This window comes from Pogona vitticeps, chromosome 11 (genome assembly GCF_051106095.1).
Source record: "Pogona vitticeps strain Pit_001003342236 chromosome 11, PviZW2.1, whole genome shotgun sequence".
Classification (NCBI taxonomy): Eukaryota; Metazoa; Chordata; class Lepidosauria; order Squamata; family Agamidae; genus Pogona; species Pogona vitticeps.
Window position 1 is genome coordinate 9,805,413 of NC_135793.1, and position 18,989 is coordinate 9,824,401.

Below are 18,989 nucleotides of genomic sequence, written 5' to 3' on the forward strand. Positions count from 1 at the left end.
CTCATCTGTGATCTTGGGCAGTGGTTCCCAGGTTTGGGTCCCCAGATAATATTGGGACTGCGACTCCCAGAAATCCTGACCAGCACAGCTAGTAATGAAGGCTTTGGGGAATCTTAATCCAAGAACATCTGTGGATCAAGGTTGGGAACCACTGGTCCAGGGGATGGGAAAGATCAATACCTGAAATTCTGGAGTAGTTAGTGCTGGCCTTAGGTGAACACATACTTTCACCTTGAATATCGGCTCCTTTGTGTTCCACGTGAAATATCCAGTTGTATTCTGTTTCGAAATACTGCAGTACTGGACAACACCAGCAATCTGTATGTTAGACTGCACAGGGAAGCCATTAAAATCCAAAAACATAAACAGAACTTCAACAAAAAGGAAGAAGGCCTAAAACTAAACACTGGCTCCCAATTCTGAAAAATACAGCCTGCAAAAGGTCAATGAACTCTACCCAGCCACAAGGGCCAGGGATCATTGCACAAAAAAGACCAGCTAACGACACCCATCAATCACAGTGACAGATAATCTCTCCCCCCCTTATCACAACAAAAACATGTTGACCACCCTATCTCCTGAAGAAAGACAAAAGCTGTTCCCACAGCTATAAATACTCAACTATCCAACAAAGAGCAACATAGCATGGGCAGAGTTCCTACTCCAGTCCTCTGAAGATGCTGGCCACAGAAACTGGCGAAACATCAGGAAGAACAACCTTCAGAACATGGGCACAGAAAAACCCACAACAACCATATCCAGTTGTCTTTGTGTCGGAGTGCTAACCACCTGCTCCTTTATTATGGGGCTAGTATTATAGCGATTTCTTTCCAGGCCTGCCACAGGTCTCAGTGCATGAGAAGCCAAGCTGTCCAGCATGTGATCGAGTGCTTTCCCATCCTACCTGATTGAGGCTGGCCCAGGTTCCCTCAAAGCCACCCCAAAGAAACCCACTTTTGATTTCTCTTAGCGCTTCAGTCAGGGAACGCAGGAGACAAGACATTCTGGCAGCTTTCCTGCCATTCCCCCTTCCCTGCTCTCCCTGAAAACCAGTTACTATTGTTGTCAAAACCTTTCAGAAATCCCTGGAAAGTTTCACTCAATGTTGATGGAGAAGGTGCTTATATGTGTGAGCGCTGGCGCATGCCTCGCATTAGGCACTTGAGTGTCGCTTCGTGTTGGGCCGGTGGCTACCGGAGTTGACAAGTGAGCGACAGAGGGGGGTTGTTTGCCATTCTCTTTGTGGAGGCTGAATTGTCTGGATGACAGTTTCCTTGTCTGAAAAGCCGGAGATGTCCCCTGCAACCTTTCTTCCTCATATTTTCTACCCCATCTGAATCTCTCAGGCTTGGCTAGAATAGTTTGAAGGCTGGAGTCGACGCAACACGATCCCTCTGGCACAGCTGCACACGAGCCCCCGCTCCTTGGGCTGGCAGGAGGAGAAGAAGTGGGTTTTGTTTTTGTTGTTTTGCTGTAGCTCTGATGTGCGAAGGCTCATTACTGGAGCAAGGCGAATGATGGGATGGTGCGCGCGGGAGGGGGAAGGCGCACTCATAATAACAGGAGTTATGTGAAGTCGTTTTTTCCCCCTGTCCTTACAGTGCTTTTCTTTTGATGCTTAATGTATGGCCAGAGGTAAATCTTGGCTTTCTAACGCTGGTTGAGAACTCGGTGGAATTTTAAGTGCCTTGTTATGTGGAAAGAGCAATAAATATCTCATGCAAATGGCAGAGCCCTTGGAAAAAAAGACGACAAAAACAGCTTTCACTCCATGTTGCTCCTTTCCTAATGGTGACATTTCTTTAAGCTAGCGATGGGACAAAGGTGGCGATCTGGAAAAGCTTGTGGAAAAATGACACTTGTTAATGTTTAAGGTTCTTTGTTGTTTTTATTATATATATTGTCCCAGTCATGTCAATGTTTTTGCAGTGGATGAGTGTCGTCTCAAAAGAATGGCCATCTCCGTACCTGAGACTTGGGAGAGCCAGGTTCAAGATCTCTTGAGTCATGAAGCTAGGTGAGTGACCTTGGCCAGTCACGTAGTCTCCCAGCCTGACCTTTCCTCATAGGACCTTAGCAAGCAAAGGTAGGAAAAGTTACTTTTTTTTTTGGACTGCAGCTCCCAGCATCCTGCAACTGGTATGGACAGCCTCCCTATTTTTTTTTTAAGCAGTGGCTCCCAATCTTGGGTCACCCAGGTGTTCCTGGACTACATCTCCCAGAAACTCTGGCTACCCCAGTTAGTGGTGAAGGCTTTTGGGAGTTGTAGTCCCAGAACATCTGGGTTAACCGAGGCTGGGAACAACTGATTTAAATATAGAGTGGCTTTAAGTCTGAGTCCCAGGTCTGAGTCTTTGGTACCAAGTCTTGAGTCCAATTAAAAATAAGCTTTTTCCCCCCAGAAAAAGGGAGGACTGGGTAGGTTCTGAGTCACAAGTTGAATCTGATTTTAAAAAAAATCTGTGTTGGGTCTGAGTCAAGTAACTGGTGTGACTTAAGTTTGATTAGAACCCCGTCCTTACAACTGTTTTTAGAATGGCACAGTGGGACGTGATTTGATTAAACTTGGGAAGGGACCAGAAACTGGAATGTATGGATTTCATAATGCATTTGTTGCTTTGTCCCTTGTAATTTGACCACTATGTGTCAAACTAGATGAGACAATTTTAGAAGTGTTTTCTCTCTGGAGAAGCCAACAGACTTTCAAATGAAGTCTCTCTTTACCTCCAGATGACCAATCACAAAACGAAAGCTAATGGGCAGCAAGCGAAGGCACAGAAAGCTTCTTGTGCCAGGAAGAGCAAGAGGTCTTTTACTTCTTAAGGAGCTCTGCTTCTAATGATGTGCTGTGTGTTGCTTAATTTGACTTCAGGATGGGAGGAAGTGGGGAGCAACCTCATTTAGAAGCAGAAAGAGCTGGTTGTTGCTTGTACTGTAGGTAGGGCATGGTATACAGGGAAGCCCAAAACATCTCATGAGCTTGAAACATTAACTTTTAGGGACTACAGCTCCCTCGTGGTTCTCCAGCGACCATGCTGACTGGGTGGCTTTCTGGGAGTCGTATTAAAAAAACAAACACACAAATACAAAACTTTCCCAACCTCTGAACTTCACACAGTAAGCACCTGAAGTACTGGCTGCAGATTTCCATTTCCACATCACATAAACAGCATCACGTTGGATTGCTCAGTGGAGGGAAGTTCAGCTGTGTTGCTGGGGGTGCGACTCAAATGTCAAGACTGTAAATGTCCTCTAACCAGCCCTGGCAAAAACGGCAGTAATAAAAGGCGGGCTCGGGGTGGGGGGAGGTTGTTGCGTGAAAGTAGAACTGTAAATCCAAAGAGCCCTCCCTCTCAACGACTTTGCTTTCTCTCCAGTGCGTTTCACAGACTCGTTAATATCAGCAAGAAATCTCCAACTCATCACATAATAGGTCAGGTTTTATTATGTCAGCCACAGAGTTCTTTAAGCTTAATGTCTTCTCCCCCAATCCTGGAAGAAGGGAGAAAGACTTAAGGGCCCGTCTCGGAAATCAAGGATTATTCTGTGTTCCCAGTGTCTCTCTAGCCAGCAAACAAAAGCGGGCAGTCGCAAGTCAGACATCAGTTATAGTGAGGAATGCAGTGACACCTGGTCACCAGGAGGAGAGGTAGGGCAGTGGAAGTCAAGGTCAGCAATAGGTTGGGCTGGTTTGCACCTCTTCTTCTCTTGGGAGTTATTACAACCTCGTATGATGCCTCTACTGGGTTTGGCTGGGAGGGACCTTTCTAGACTGGGGTGACTGTCAATCAATCCAGCAGTAACCAATTATTCCTTTCCTGCCTCTGATTCCAAAGAGAGCTTCTCTGCTTAAATGTCTTTTCCCTTTTTAAAAAAAATCCGCTGGCAGTTGTGTAGCTAGTGCAGTTATGTGAATGTAGTCTGTAGGAGTCTGCTGGAAACAGGTTGTGAGTCTGCTTTTTGTATTGTGTGCAGTTTTTTTTTCATCTGTTCACCTGTGAGTAAATGAAACCTTTTATTCTTTCTCTTACTAATGTCCTAGAGTGAGTTACTGAGATGTACAGGAAGTCATCGTTGATGAGAGTACAGGGGTGGTCTATTCTGGAAAGACTCAAAGCTAATTCTTCTCTATAAATCCCTGCACATCTGCTGTGCAGCTAGAGCTTTTGAAACCCAAATTCAAATCACTGCAACACCTTCCTCCCTTGCATTGACACGACAGTATGATGTCTCAACATCCAGCACAAACCGAAAAACAGACTCTCACATTGGTCCATCAGGTTTCCATCTTGTCAGACTTGATTCTCAGCTTCTGGGGGATCCTTTCTAGCCATCTTCCAGACAGAATGGGGGAGGGGGCAAAGCCTTTCCATGCCTTTGGGAAATACCCTCCATAGTTATTATTGCCCAAGAAAAGTTCCAGCCTGAAAAGGACATTTTTGTACTCTTTCCTAGTCAAAAAGCATAGATGCCATTTTTGTTTCCTGGGCAAATTTTCTGGGAGGCCGGGGGCTGGGGCTATGAATGGGCATGCATGCACGGAGGTGCAGGTATGCACAAACCCCTCTGTGTGGGCGGCGAGGCTATTAAAATTGAGGATGGGGAACATGTGGCCCTCCAGATGTTATTAGACTTCAACTCCCATCCACCCCAGCCAGTACAGCTGACAGTGAGACATAGTAGTAGTTTCAATTTAATGACAGCTCTGGGGGGGGGTGCTCAAGAGTCTCAGGCGATAGCTGTGGACTCGAGTCGCAGAACTGGCAGTCAAGTCAGATTTAAGTTGCATCACCCGAACTCAGCTCAATTTTTTTTTAAAAAATGACTCAACTCATGACTCAGAACCTACCCATCTCTCCCTTATTTTCTGGGGGGCAAAGGCTTGTTTTTAGTAAGGACTCATACTTGGGGCCCGGGACTTGGTACCAAAGATTCGGACTCAGACCCAAAGCCTAGCTGACATCCCTGGTGACAACTGAAGTCTCAAGGGGGTCTCTGGGTCTGGAGCTGTAAAGACAATCTCAGGAGGAGAGATACGGGCAGAAGAGGAAGTTTGATTTTGGTCTGAGAGGGCTTTATGGCCATCTGCGTCCATTCCCAGAGGATGGCCAGACTCAGTGGCTCAGCACCTGCTTCTGTGACATCACAGCGCCCTCCCCAGTGACATCACAAGAACCCAGCCTCCTTGTCTCATGTATGGCCCTGACATCTTAGAGCATGAGAAGCTGTTGACCTGCCAACCGTATATGGGTTGTGTTTATGTGTTTGCGTGTGTTTCAGCATCTTAAACTATACATTGCAGAAAACCTGTCCTTAGAAAAGGGATTTCCTCAACTGTTGTATGCATGTGATCGTCACTTTTCTCATCTCACTTCTCAAAGTAACTTTCTCTGTTTTGTGTCTGCTTTTCAGGTGCTGAAAAGAAGCTTTATTGGCAATTCTAGTTTTTTGGATGGCAAATTCCACTCAAATCATGTATCTGAAATGCTAAAGTGATTTCATCTCTACAAATGGGTTATCTGCAAAATAAAGTTTGGTCTATGTCTATGTATACATGTAGGTGAACGCTGGTGCAACATAGTGGTTAGAATTTGGGGCTGGGATGTCAGAGATATGGGTTCTAGTTTGAACCATAAAATGCACTTGGGGAATCTGGTCCAGCCACTCTCCCTTAGCTTGACTTACCTTATAGGGTTGTTCTAGCAGATGAAGCGAGGAGGAGAAAAGCCATAGAGATTGCCTTAAGCTCACTGTAGACAAGGTTTTAGAAGAGATGGCTGTGTTGGTCTGTGCAAGAATATCAGGCAAAAAGAAAACAAAAAAGGAAAGGGGAAAAGAAAAAGAAAAAGAAAAGACCATTGTGGCACCTTAAAGACCAACTGCTGTTTTTCAGTGGGAGCTTTCATAGATCAAGTCCACTTCCTCAGACATAAGAGTGAGATTACATGGAAAATTTGTATACATTTACACATGACCCCAAAGTAAAGAGAGAGTGATTGGGTGGTAAGGAGACCTAAGCTGCAATTTGTACGAGTCAATGTGGCATTTCACATCTAGTAATGACTTCTGCTTAAGATTCAGATCTTTTCCATTGAGGCTTTGCATTGTAAAAGGTGACAATGGTTACTGAGTAAAATAACTCCCGGTTAAAGAATAACAACAGCAGAAGCAACAGGATAGTTAATCACATATGGCCAAAAATAAGACCATTTCACAACCAGTAATGACTTTTACCCCTTCATGGATTGCTGCCTTGTCGTGGCAAAGGGGCTTGAGTCATTCAGAGAAGCTATGGGCTATACTGTGCAGAGACACCGAAGATGAACAGGTCAAAGTGGAGAGTTCTGACTAAACGCAATCCACCTGGAGCAGGGACTGGGAAGCCACTCCAGTATCTTTGCCAAGAAAACTCCATGGACAGAAACAAAAGGCTAAAAGCTATGATGCTGAAAGATTAGCCCCTCAGGTCAGAAGGTGTCCAACATGCTACCGAAGAAGAGTGGAGGACAAGTACAAGTAGCTCCAGAGCTAATGAAGTGGTTGGGCCAAAACTGAAAGGATGCTCAGCTGCGGACGTGCCTGGAAGTGAAAGGAAAGTCTGATGCTGCAAAGAAAAATACTTCATAGGAACCTGGAATGTAAGATCTATGAACCCTGGGAAGCTGGATGTGGTCAAATAGGAGATGGCAAGAATAAACATTGACATACTGGGCATCAGTGAACTAAAATGGATGGGAATGGGCAAATTCAAATCAGACGATTATCATATCTACTATTGTGGGCAAGAATCCTGAGAGCGCAAAAAATTGCCTGAAGCTCAACATCAAAAAAACTAAAATCATGGCTACTGGTCCCATCACCTCCTGGCAAACAGAAGGGGAAAATATGGAGGCAATGACAGATTTTACTTACTTGGGCTCCTTGATCACTGTAGATGGTGACAGCAGCCATGAAATTAAAAGACACCTGCTTCTTGGGAGGAAAGCAATGACAAACCTCAACAGCATCTTAAAAAGCAGAGACATCACCTTCCCGACAAAGGTCCGCATAGTCAAAGCTATGGTTTTTCCAGTAGCAATGTATGGAAGTGAGAGCTGGACCATAAAGAAGGCTGACTGCCAAAGAATTGATGCTTTTGAATTGTGGTGCTGGAGGAGGCTCTTGAGAGTCCCCTGGACTGCAAGGAGAACAAACCTGTCCATTCTGAAGGAAATCAACCTTCAATGTTCACTGGAAGGACAGATCCTAAAACTGAGGCTCCAATACTTTGGCCATCTCATGAGAAGAGAAGACTCCTGGGAAAAGACCCTGATGTTGGGAAAGGGTGAAGGCAAGAGGAGAAGAGGACAACAGAGGAGGAGATGGATGGACAGTGTCACCAAAGCTACCAACATGAATTGGACCCAACTCCGGGAGGCCGTGGAAGACAGGAGGGCCTGGCGTGCTGTGGTCCATGGGGTCAGGAAGAGTTGGACATGACTTAACAACAACGACAACAACAACAATGACTTTTAAGACCCTTATTTGAAATTCATTTCCTTTTTCTAGGAGATTTTGTTATGTAAACAACAACAACAACAACAACAACGGTAGTTAAATTATCTCAGGTTATAGATGAGGGCAAGAACATGATAATGAGTTAAGAATGGCCATGAACTGGTACAATGGTGGTTTGTGATGGTTTGTGATTCGTCAGTGTCCACCAACCATGAACCACACTCATTTTAATAAACTGAACAAACCAGTTAATGTGTCATGAGTGCAGCTGAAGATCTGGAACCTGAAGGATTAACTGTAGCTGAGGAGAATGCTGAGCAATCAGAAACACAAACACCTGAATCGCCTCCAGAATCTCCTCCCCCAGTAGATAGGCTGAGGGCCAGGCTTCGGAGAAGACTTATGACAAAAAGGTCAGAGGATCGCTTGAAGGCTGCTCGCAGAAACATCCGAGTTCTGACAGGATGAAAAGGCTTCCAGCAGTTCAAGGGCTGTTTTTACTACGTATATAAGCAGCTCTCAGATGGCTGAAAATCTGTGGAAGCAACAAGTCAAATCTCTGGATTGCATTCATGCTCCTGACAACCTTGAACCTTGTTCCTTGGACTTTGGACTCTGACCCTGGACTATGTTGTGTGAGTTGGCTTTGGTATTTGGATATCGGCTCTGCATTCCTGATATAGGACTGGTTTATCAGACTCTGCTGTTGTAACCCCTGGGAACGTGACATAATGTCTGTTCAGTTCAAGCCCATTTCTAAATGAAGGGGGGGCTTTTTGTGTAGCTCATCTCTCTCTCTCTCTCTCTCTCTCTCTCTCTCTCTCACACACACACACACACACACACACACACACGCACACAAAAAAAAGCTATCCAACCCTAGCTCCTTCTCTCCATTTTCACTTATGTTGGGATAGCAATACAGGATCATTAGGTTGGGGGTTAGCAGGGTTATTATCCTTCTAGTCTTCCCCACTGAAACGGCTGTTCTGGCACTGCTAATAACAGCACCAGCATACGGTTCCCTCTGCCCTCCCATTTGATCATCTGGACCGTGGAAGAAAGTATTTGGGGATTCCTTGCTTTGTGGGCTGTGTGAGGAGTGGCTGTGATCAGCAGGTGGCCCACCTCATTATAATACAATAGCAGTTATTTAATATCAGACCCCCGGAGTAGCTGTCATAGATTTGTTCTATGTTGGTCCCAGAGGAAGAATAAAGCTGGTGGGTTACACAGGAGCAGATTTGGGCTAAATGTTAGGAGAAACATCATTGCAGACAGTGCTGTTTGATAGTGGATCATACACTCTCTGAAGATGATGGTCCTCAGGTTTTGTTGTTTAGTTGTTTAGTCGGGTCCGACTCTTCGTGACCTCCATGGACCAGAGCATGCCAGGCCTGCCTGTCTTCCACTGCCTCCCAGAGTTTAAGGAGAATATATAAAAGATCTTTTATAGGTGGCATATGACTCTGGAAAAATTATCAAAGATTTATGCAGATGTGTCAAATGTTTGTTGAAAGTGTGAAGCACACGAGGGAAGTTTTTATCATATGTGGTGGACTTGCAGAGTAGCGAAACAATTTTGGATAGATGTACATACTCTGTTACAAAAAGTATTGCTTTGTAAGGTTCTACTAACCCCAGAACTGTTCCTACTGAATATTATGCAATACAATATAGGTAAGACAAAGAACTACCTAGTTATATATATATATAGTCACTGCAGCCAGAATTCTTTATGCCAAGAATTGAAAGAAATCGGTGATACCGAAACAAGAGGAACTTATTGAGAAGATAAGGGAAGTGGCAGAAATGGATACCTTATCAGAAGTGTTGAAAGACTGTCCAATACAAAAGGCAACTGAAATATGGGATTTATTATATAAATGGCTTGAGTCACCAGATAGTAATTGAATAACATAGGTTAAAACTAGGATGTAAATGTAAGTTAAAACCTGGAGGTTTTAAATAGGAGAAAAGTGGAAAGTTGAGTTAATATTGCTACATGAATAGAATGGATGTCAGTACTTTTTGTGTCCTCCTACCCCTCCTTTTTTTCTTCCCTCATAACCCCCTTTACCTTCTGTACCACTTACCTTATCCCAAGTTGTTAATTAAAAAAAAAACCAGCATCATTTTAAAAGATTTTAAATAGTTCAACTGGAAAGCCATCACCTCCACTGGCCTTGTTGTTAGACAAGCTTTCTAAGGCCCACTTGACTTCACTCTCCAGGATGTCTGGCTAAAGGTCAGCAACCACACTATCTGGGTTGTCCGGGACATCCAGATCTTTCTGGTATAATACCTCTGTGTATTCTTGCCACCTCTTCTTGATGTCTTCTGCTTCTGTGAGGTCCCTACCATTTTTGTCCTTGATCATGTCCATCATTGCACAAAATGTTCCTTTAATATCTCCAATATTCTTGAACAGATCTCTGGTTTTTCCTTTTCTATTATTTATTAATAAATTATATTATAAATTATTATAGTATAATAATATATTTATTTATCCCTTTATTTCTTTGCACTGTTCATTTAAGAAGGCCCTCTTGTCTCTGGAAGTCAGCATTCAATCTTCTGTACCTTTCCCTATCTCCCTTGCATTTTGTTCCCCTTCTCTTCTCTGCTATTTGTAAGGCCTTGTTGGACAGCCACTTTGCTTTCTTGCATTTCTTGCAATGTTACGAGCCTCCATCCAGAGTTCTTCAGGCACTCTGTCCACCAAATTGAGTTCCTTAAATCTGTTCTTCACTTCCACTGTGTATTCATAAGGGATTTGGTTTAGATTATACCTGACTAGCCGAGTGGTTTTTCCTACTTTCTTCAGTTTAAGCTTGAGTTTTTGGTATAAGAAGCTGATGATCAGAGCCACAATTGGCTCCATGTCTTGTTTCGGCTGACTGTGTAGAGCTTCTCCATCTTTGGCTGCAGAGAACATAATCAATTTGATTTCAGCATTGCCCTAGTGATGTCCATGTATAGAGTCACCATTGTGTTGTTGGAAAAGAGTGTTTGTGATGACCAGCTTGTTCTCTTGACAATCTATTAGCCTTTGCCCTACTTCGTTTTGAACTACAAGGCCAGACTTACCTCTTGTTCCTTTTATCTCTTGACTCTCTACTTTAGCATTCCAATCCCCTAGAATGAGAAGAACATCTTTCTTTGGTGTCAGTTCTAGAAGGTGTTGTAAGTCTTCATAGAATTGGTCAATTTCAGCCTCTTCAGCATTGGTGGTTGGTGCATAAACTTGGATTATTGTGATGTTGAAAGGTCTGCCTTGGAGTCGTATTGAAATTATTCTATCATTTTTGAGATTGTATCCCAATCTTCACTAGATGTGTTTAAACACAGGCTGGGCAGCCTTATGTGGAGAGTGTTGCAGCTGCAAGATTCTTACACTGAACGTGGTCTTCACTGCACTTTCCAAGTTTGTTTTCCTGTAATTCCATGTGCAGAAGGCATCCAAAGGGAGGGATAAAAGCAACCAAACAAACCTAGGATATATTTACTATTTACCATTGAGAAAACTATAAATAGCAAAGGACGAACAAGTCCCTTGTTTGGATGACACATTCTGGAATTCCCCAAAGCTCCATGCCTTTGCAATTCGGCTTGCTAACAAAGTCTGTGCTTCTCTCCCAATGATTAATCACAAGACAGAAATAACTGGTTTGCAACATGGGAAGCTGAGGAGTGCTTGCGTTCAAATCCACAAACATCTTTCCTTCTCTTTGACCAACACTTTCATTCCAACCCTACAGGAACCAAGCTGGCTGGGGAATTTTGGGAACAGTACTCTAGAAATACCTTTTTTCAAGTTCTGGAAATGTAAAGTATCTCAAGCAAGGCAGCTTCAAATTATCCCTGTTGTTTTTATTTACCTTTCAAAAGACATGACATGGTATGCTGTTGGGCAAGACTCTTTACACATGCTTTGAACTGTCTTTGTTGGAACAATAAGATTAAATAATCATTTTGATTATCAAAATACTGTATTAAAAAACATGAAAGTCAAAACCAGACAAAATCATTAAATCATTTACTGCTATTATATATCAGATGCAAATTTTAACCAAAACCCTATCAGTTAAATATTAGTGTAATATGTTTGCTATTCCTAATATTGCTGTTTTTTGGCAGCTCTGATAGTATTATTTCAGATATCTGCAGCTGATAATAATATTTTATAAAATTCCCAGTGCCCTGATGACTATGAGGACCACTGACATGTGTTTCACACACAGAGTTACTTCTAATGCCAGGTCTCTGTATTTTGTTAATTTTCTATTTCTTTATCTTCAACTCTGGCATCTCCTGGAATTGCAATGTCAATGATCCAGACATTTCATCATTCCATTGCTGCCATGCCTGGTGTATTCTGCACAAGGTATCTGTCTATCTGAATCTGAAAGTCCCACAAAATCTTGACTTGATCTTCTGATTCTTGTTTATGATAATGACAAGGATGGTGTATTGGGGTTCATGCTGTTTTGGACTCCAGTTTTCATTGTTGTCATTGCAACTTTCTAGGGGTGTGACCGTATGGCAAGAAAAGATCATCTCTGATCACACTAGAAAGAGTTGCTTCCCTGGACATAATTGCTCTTAAAATGACTCTTCAGTCCCTACAAGAATCACTCCAGTTTGTCCCCCTAAAAAGAGTATCCCTGCAACTGGAACAAAAAATTCCAGCTTGGGCATAGAGCAAGTTTTGCAATTTCCTGTGCCATGTCTGATTGCTGGACAATCGCTTGCAATGGACCATTTCAAATGGAATATGAATTCTTGTTTGTTGTTTTTCTTGCATAAACTGGACCACTGGGTTTTAGCATGGGGTTTTGGAGAGCTCATTTCTCTTTACACCTACATAAGTATCTGCCGCTGGAGGGAGAAGACTGGAAGGGGCTGGTGAGGTGGCTGGGGTAGAAGAGCAAAGAGGGAGACCAACTGACAACAAAGATCCAGTTCTGGACCTGGATGGTGACAAAAGGAAGGAAGGAAGGGGGAAAGCAGCCTCCATCATGGGCTCCTCAGCATCGGCAAGTTCAAAGAGGCTTGCTTGAGCAGTGATCTCAGTGGGGAGAAAATAAACTAGCAGGCACCAAAGAAGAAAGAGCCTCTGGCATTTGTGTGCCTCGCAAGATACATATTTATGGCAAATTCTGAGCTTGTTTATCTCTGTTTACTGAAGGCTGGGCAGCCACCTGAGCTCAAATTTGTGGAGATCAAAGTGAGGCTCTCACAGACTTGCCCCGGCCTGGAGAGAATGTGGAGGAGAGTAAGGGAGTGTCAAGTGATGGGAAGAAATTGACTTTGCAGGCACTTTCTCAAAAGGGTCCTGTTCTTTAGCCCCCAGCTGGTCCCCTCCATCGAGCAATCTCTGTCCTAAAACCTTGACATTACAAGGTGGTTTGCAGGAGCTGCAAAGAAGGAGTGTAAAATGGTCTGTTTTATGAAACTGATGGTGTTGGAGGATGCAAGCCTTCAGGCTTCACAGATCTCTTGGGCACAAAGAAATCAGAGCCAAACTCTCCATACGAGCAAAGGTTTCTGAAATATATTTTTATTGGGAGGGGAATAGCACGGTGGTTTGGGAATACGATGTGTGCACGCAGGATGCACTGCTACCACACATTTGTGCATTTTCTTTATGTGTGTACAAGCATGTATTGATCCTTCACAATCACATTCAATAGCATTCAGAAGCATAAATGTAATAGAAGGAAAACCTCAAATCCTGGAATCTGACTATTGTTTTAGGACACAAGAGGCATAAGGAACTTCAACAAAAATGTAATGAAGGGCATGAAAAAAGCAAGAAAGGGGAAAAACCTAGATGAACAAAGACAGGACACAAAAATGTATCGGCCAAAATCCTGCTCCGTAATTATGCCTATTTAATGGTGATGACATCACTGTTAGGGGAAGATTTTAGGGAGGAGTTGCTCCTTCTGTCCCTGGTCTTTCTCAACCCACACTTATTTGGTCTCATTGTGTATGAGCTGTGCACACTCTGGAATGGAAGCAAGAACTCTTTAATTACAGAAGATCTCCCCCTGCCAGCTGACATTACTGGCAGGGTAGCTTTTTAGTAATTAATGAATTCCTGCTTCTATCCCAGGGCTCACCAGACCAGCACACAATGAGACTGATTAACATGTGAGTTGGGTGAGCTCTGGAAGAGAAACAGGAAGTATTTAATTACTGAAAATCTTATCTGCTGGTGACATCATGACCCTTACATAGGCTTGGTTTAAGGGACAGAATTTGGGCTACTTGGTATTTTTTGCATCTCCATCCTAATCATAACATTGACAATTTCAGAAGACTTGCCAAGGAAGGGGCCCCTTTGGCCTGTAATAATTTCCTTCATCATGGAAACACTAGCAGATGCTCTGTAGGGCAAATAGTAGTGGAGTTTGTGTGACATATCTTTGGAAGACAAAACAGAAATGGCCAAAGCATGAAAACATTGGTTTTTTTTGGGGGGGGGGGAATCAAAACTTCCAGAATCCACAGTAGCTGGTTGTTGCTCAAAAATGTTATGTTTCAAAGCCCTGCCAATGACAATGCATGATCAGGCTGGGGGTTCTGGGGTAGTTTGTGCTGCAGAGTTTTGAATTTTTGGTAAAATCCCCTTTTGCAACACAGTAGAAGTACAAAAATCCACAGAAGAGAATAGCAAAAAGTTCCCCAGAGTCTAACCCTTTCTCATTAACTGGCAGTTAAAGTCTCGATAACTCATCCTGAGAGATTTGTAGGGGGGAAAAAATTAAAAACTTTCTTTACTAACAGTTGCTTGAAATTGCAGATTTATGTATACTGCTTTTTTTTTTGCTGCACACAAACTATCAACTAACCAAACAGATCAACAGCAACCAAAAAGTGTAATAAACAATGAAAGAGAAGAATGGAGAACACTTAGCAGAGAGGTGGGACACTCTTTGAATTCTAAAAGCTGGAAGGAATGATTGATTGATGTGGGATAGACAGACAATCAACTGAGTCCAGAAACGTCCCTCCCAGTCACTCAAACAACATACAGCCTGTGAGATTGTAAATAAAACTCCAACCTCCAAATAAAACAGCCCAACCTTATGACTGTTTACTTTTTACATTATCAGCAGCTTTTTTTTGTATTGGCTAACATAAAAGAACTCTTGCATTTATTTGAATTTTGACATGTTCTTTGCCGCTGTACATTCTGTGCATGAAAAGTAGCCCTGATCATTTCAAAGAACAGGTCTCATGATTCTGGTAGATATTATAGCTTGGGCAATAGGTCAACTGAGAGAGGCAATGTGGTTTGTGAGAAATCTGTACCAGGTCAACTTCTCTGTTGTTTCCCAATATTTAACTCTGGTACCTGCACAATCATGATTAGCAGCTTTGATATTCAAGGCTTTGCTGTCCTATTGATTAATTATGATTCCTGAGAGATTGGCCTATAGGGGAAGAGGACGGGGAAATGGGCTCAGCCGACTGGATCTCAGTGTGTGACGGCAATATTGGTTCAATGCTAAGCCAACCTGTTTTATGTTTCCTTTAACAAGGAGGAGAGGCTGAACAGCGAGCGTATCCATGCTCAGAATGGGCAGGCTTACACCCTTCCAATGCTGAATACCAACAGATGGATGTGCCCTCTTCTAGTACCAAATCTTCCACCTGCTAAATCTTAGCAACCTGAGTCACCCTACCCTAGTTATAGCCCTTGATACGGGAAACATGTTTTTCCACTGGCAGGTGATGCCTTTAGTTCTTTGCCTGGTTGTTAAAGGTATCTACCTTAAATTCATTGATGCTACAAGTAAGTTCACAGCCCCATTCTCATACTTCCCTATAACTGCCCCCAAAATACCCCATGATTGAATGGCAATACTGTGCTGCATTGTAGGATTGTCATTAAAGTGCTAGCTTCCAGGAACAAAAAGGATCTCTAAAACTACTGAGTTTGTTTCCCGACTGGAATAACTCATTATGTTTCTCAGGCGCATGCATCTTACAGAGACAGTATTGTCACTGCTGGAGTTTTATTTGCAACCTTGCATGCTGTCTCTAGTTTGTGTGACTAGGAGGGACTTTTCTGAGCTGGGATTGGCTATCTGGTCCAGCACGAACCAATCGTTGCTTCCAGACTTTGAATTGAAAGAGAGCCCCGCCTCTCTCCCGAGTGTTCTTTCCCTCTCTTTAATCTGTTGGTAACAGTTGTTTGGTTTGTTGTTGATCTGTTCAGTTGGTTGTTAAGTATGTATGGAGTAAAGAAAGTGGAATACATAAGCCTGAAATTTCAAGCAATTTAAAGTGAAGAAACATTTCCAGTCCTTCTCCTACAAATGCCCCAGAGTTAATGAGAGTTTATGCACTAATTAATGAGAAAGGAGTGGACTCTGGGGAACTGGTAGCTGTTATCCTCTGTGAGACTCTGCACATCTACTGTGTAGCAGAAGGCATTTTTACCAGAAATTCAAAACTCTGCAACAGTCACATTGTAAGAAGTAGCATTTATCTGAACTGCCTGCCGGACCAGGATGGCTCTACTCTAGAACAGCAAGAGAATCCAGGTTTAGCATCTAGACTCCCTGTAACAGTGGACTCAAAGATCATTCTAAGCCTCTTGCTGATCATCCGAATGCCTGTCTCCTCATGTGTGTAAAAACGAATAAATAAATACAGGATTCCAGAGGGCCAGACACTCATGAGCACAGCCTAAATTTCCACTGGAAATAGCTGTGTAGTCAAGAGCAGGATTTTGCAAATATAGATTCATGGTTTTTTAAAAGCTCTGTCAAGTTGATGATAATCAGAAATAGATATATGTTTAGTCAAGGCCTGAAATGCAGCAGGAAGTCTGTGGATTTCAGCTGTTTAGCTGCTACTTTTGCCCTTGTTTTTTGCAGGCTGTCGGAAAGAAAAGGGAGAGGTTTCCTGGGCTCCAAGCAAAATGCAATATTTTATTGTATTTTATTTATTTGACTGATACCTCACCCAGCTAGTGGCGGGTCACTATTTGGGTGGCTATACAAAATCAAACACAAGAAACAAATTCAATAAATAGTTATATGAAAACTGCTACCCCCAACAAACCCAAGATGGCAGAAATAAACCAGCTGATTAAACATGTAACAATAAACAATCAATGGAGTGGTCGTTTTGACCAGATACAAATTGAATGAATGAATGAATGTAAAGGTGTCACAATATACCAAGAAAATAAAACTAAAAAGGAGAGAGGCTCTCAAAGGCCTGGGCAAAATACAAGGTTTTGATTTGTTCTCTAAAATCAGACTTTTGGTCTAGACGGGTGGGATAGAAATCCAAGAAATAAATAAATATAAATAAATAAAGCTAAAGAGGGCGAGAGCCTAGTGCACCTCCATGGGAAAAATTTTTCCAAAGTAGAGATGGGCATGAAGTGGAAAAATGAGGAATCGGGATCGTTTGTGACAAACCACGAATCCCAAGAAAAAAAAGATGTGGACAGGGATTCCGTTTTGCTGAAGCAAAACAGAGTGCCTAGGTGAAAAAAGTCTGGACAATGGGTGGAGAAGGACTGCAGAAGTGGGATTATCCCTCACCCCCAAGTCCTTTGTCCATCTAACGAGCCTATTCAGACCAAGGGGAAGTGAAACCAACATGGAGGATCTGTCAGGGGTCTCCTACCAACTCTTCTCAGACTGAAGAAGCTACTTGGATGAGGAGCGAAATGTTTCACCCTAACAAGAAAGAAGTCCAGTTGGCATGACTCAACTTCCAGATAACCTCACTTGGATGACTGAGAATCTTCACAGATATATTCCAGGTACAGCAACTGTTTGGAGTGGCAATTAGAGATGGGGGTACAGTATTCGTATTCATATATGAATATTCCCACACCACTGGACTTAACGAGGGGCTGGCTCCTATGGCTGGCCCGTCCACTCTCACGTTGGCCAGCAGTGGCAGCCTCGATCATCCTTCCAATTGCTCCTGGAGCTCTGCTCTCTCCCTGCTCGCCCGGCCACTCCAGGCAATGGGAGGGACCACGAGTCTCCCTGCATGGCTGTTGAGTTGCTAGCCAAGCAGGAAGAGAACAGCGATCGGAAGGATGAGCGAGGCTGCCACTGCTGGCGGACACGTGAATGAACAGGCCGGCCGCAGGGGCCGGACCCTCGTTAAGTCCGGCTGCGTGGGGATATTTGTATTCATATACGAAGTGGCAATGGAGTCTTACTCCAACACTGGTGGTGGGAGAGGTTCCTCTATTACATCTGGGGGCAGAAATCTAGCTTGGGGGTGCAGTACAGACCTCATGGCACATACAGGATCTGTCCTCCAACATCTCAATACCATTGTGTCCCTCCAGCAATTTCTGCCAGAGGTGACTGTCTCACTTCATCTAATAGTAGAGCCAGCCCTATTGTGAATCAGAAGACATTTGGTGCAGTAACCTGATTGCGAAGCGTCTGTCCCATACAGAAATGAACAGAGGAAGCAGAAGTGCACAGTTACTCCACGCACAATTCCCATATCTAGACAAAGACCCCATAGGACAGATTTGATACTCTATGTGGTACACTGGGGCATTTTCTGTCTTTTTATATAGCAATGTTTTATTGGTTTATTATAGGCCATTGAAGACTATATATCAAAATGTGTCCAGTCTGTCACAATATCTGTTGCATCTGTTTTTAATATATTTTATAAGCTTTTCTTTTACTGTGCCCCAAGGTTTTATGGAAACTACACATTTTACATTAGTAACATGTCTTTATTGCTGGCGTACGTTTTATGGAAACTATTTTTTTTAACTATTACCTGTTTTTATATCAGTGCATGATCTTTTCAAATGTTTATATTAAAGTGCACTTTTAAAAATTTAGTGTTGATTTTGATGATATTGGTAGGCATAATATTTTTGAACCACTTTCCAAGATCGATCCAAACCTACATTATTATTTTGCTGTCCATACTTCCTGTTGTTAACTAACATATCATATGCATGCCATATGTGTATATCCAAATAAAGAGGAGAGAATTTTGTTCCGTTCTCACTTCAGTAAGAACTTAAATGTCCTGACATTTTGAAAATATATATGTGAACCAGAAAGCACTTGTCAGAATACCGCAAAATGTGTACAAAATTCTATGCGTTAGGAGACAGTGTTCAGGAAAGTGTGTAGTCTTGAAGCACACATGCTTTCAAAAGCGTTACACTAAGGGACAGCAGTTTGCAAAAAAAAGTGTCTATTAAGTAGAAATGCTTAGAAAAATACACATATTAGGAGAATAAGCAGCAAAGAAGGGAAGGAATTGAGGAATGCAAAAATGAAGAACAGAGGGGAGCTGAAATGAATGGATCCAGCCATTGGTACTGGCTAACAGGCTGTCAGGGTGAGTTGAGGCAGACCACATTGCAGGTGAGAGAGTAAAGAAGTGGGAGGGACAACGGAAAGAGGAAGAGGTAAAGCCTAAATACCATGATCAGCAGATGTACAGAAGATTTAATCAAGTTA

The 18,989-nt window shown here is 42.8% G+C and overlaps 1 long non-coding RNA gene across 1 annotated transcript; it reads left to right on the forward strand.

The window, feature by feature from the left end:
* The first annotated feature begins 1,929 nt into the window (after positions 1-1,929).
* LOC140702321 (uncharacterized) lies at positions 1,930-5,551 on the forward strand. The gene is made up of 2 exons (XR_012081446.2): positions 1,930-2,017; positions 5,413-5,551. It is a non-coding gene; the product is annotated as an uncharacterized LOC140702321 (long non-coding RNA).
* The last annotated feature ends 13,438 nt before the right edge of the window (positions 5,552-18,989 follow it).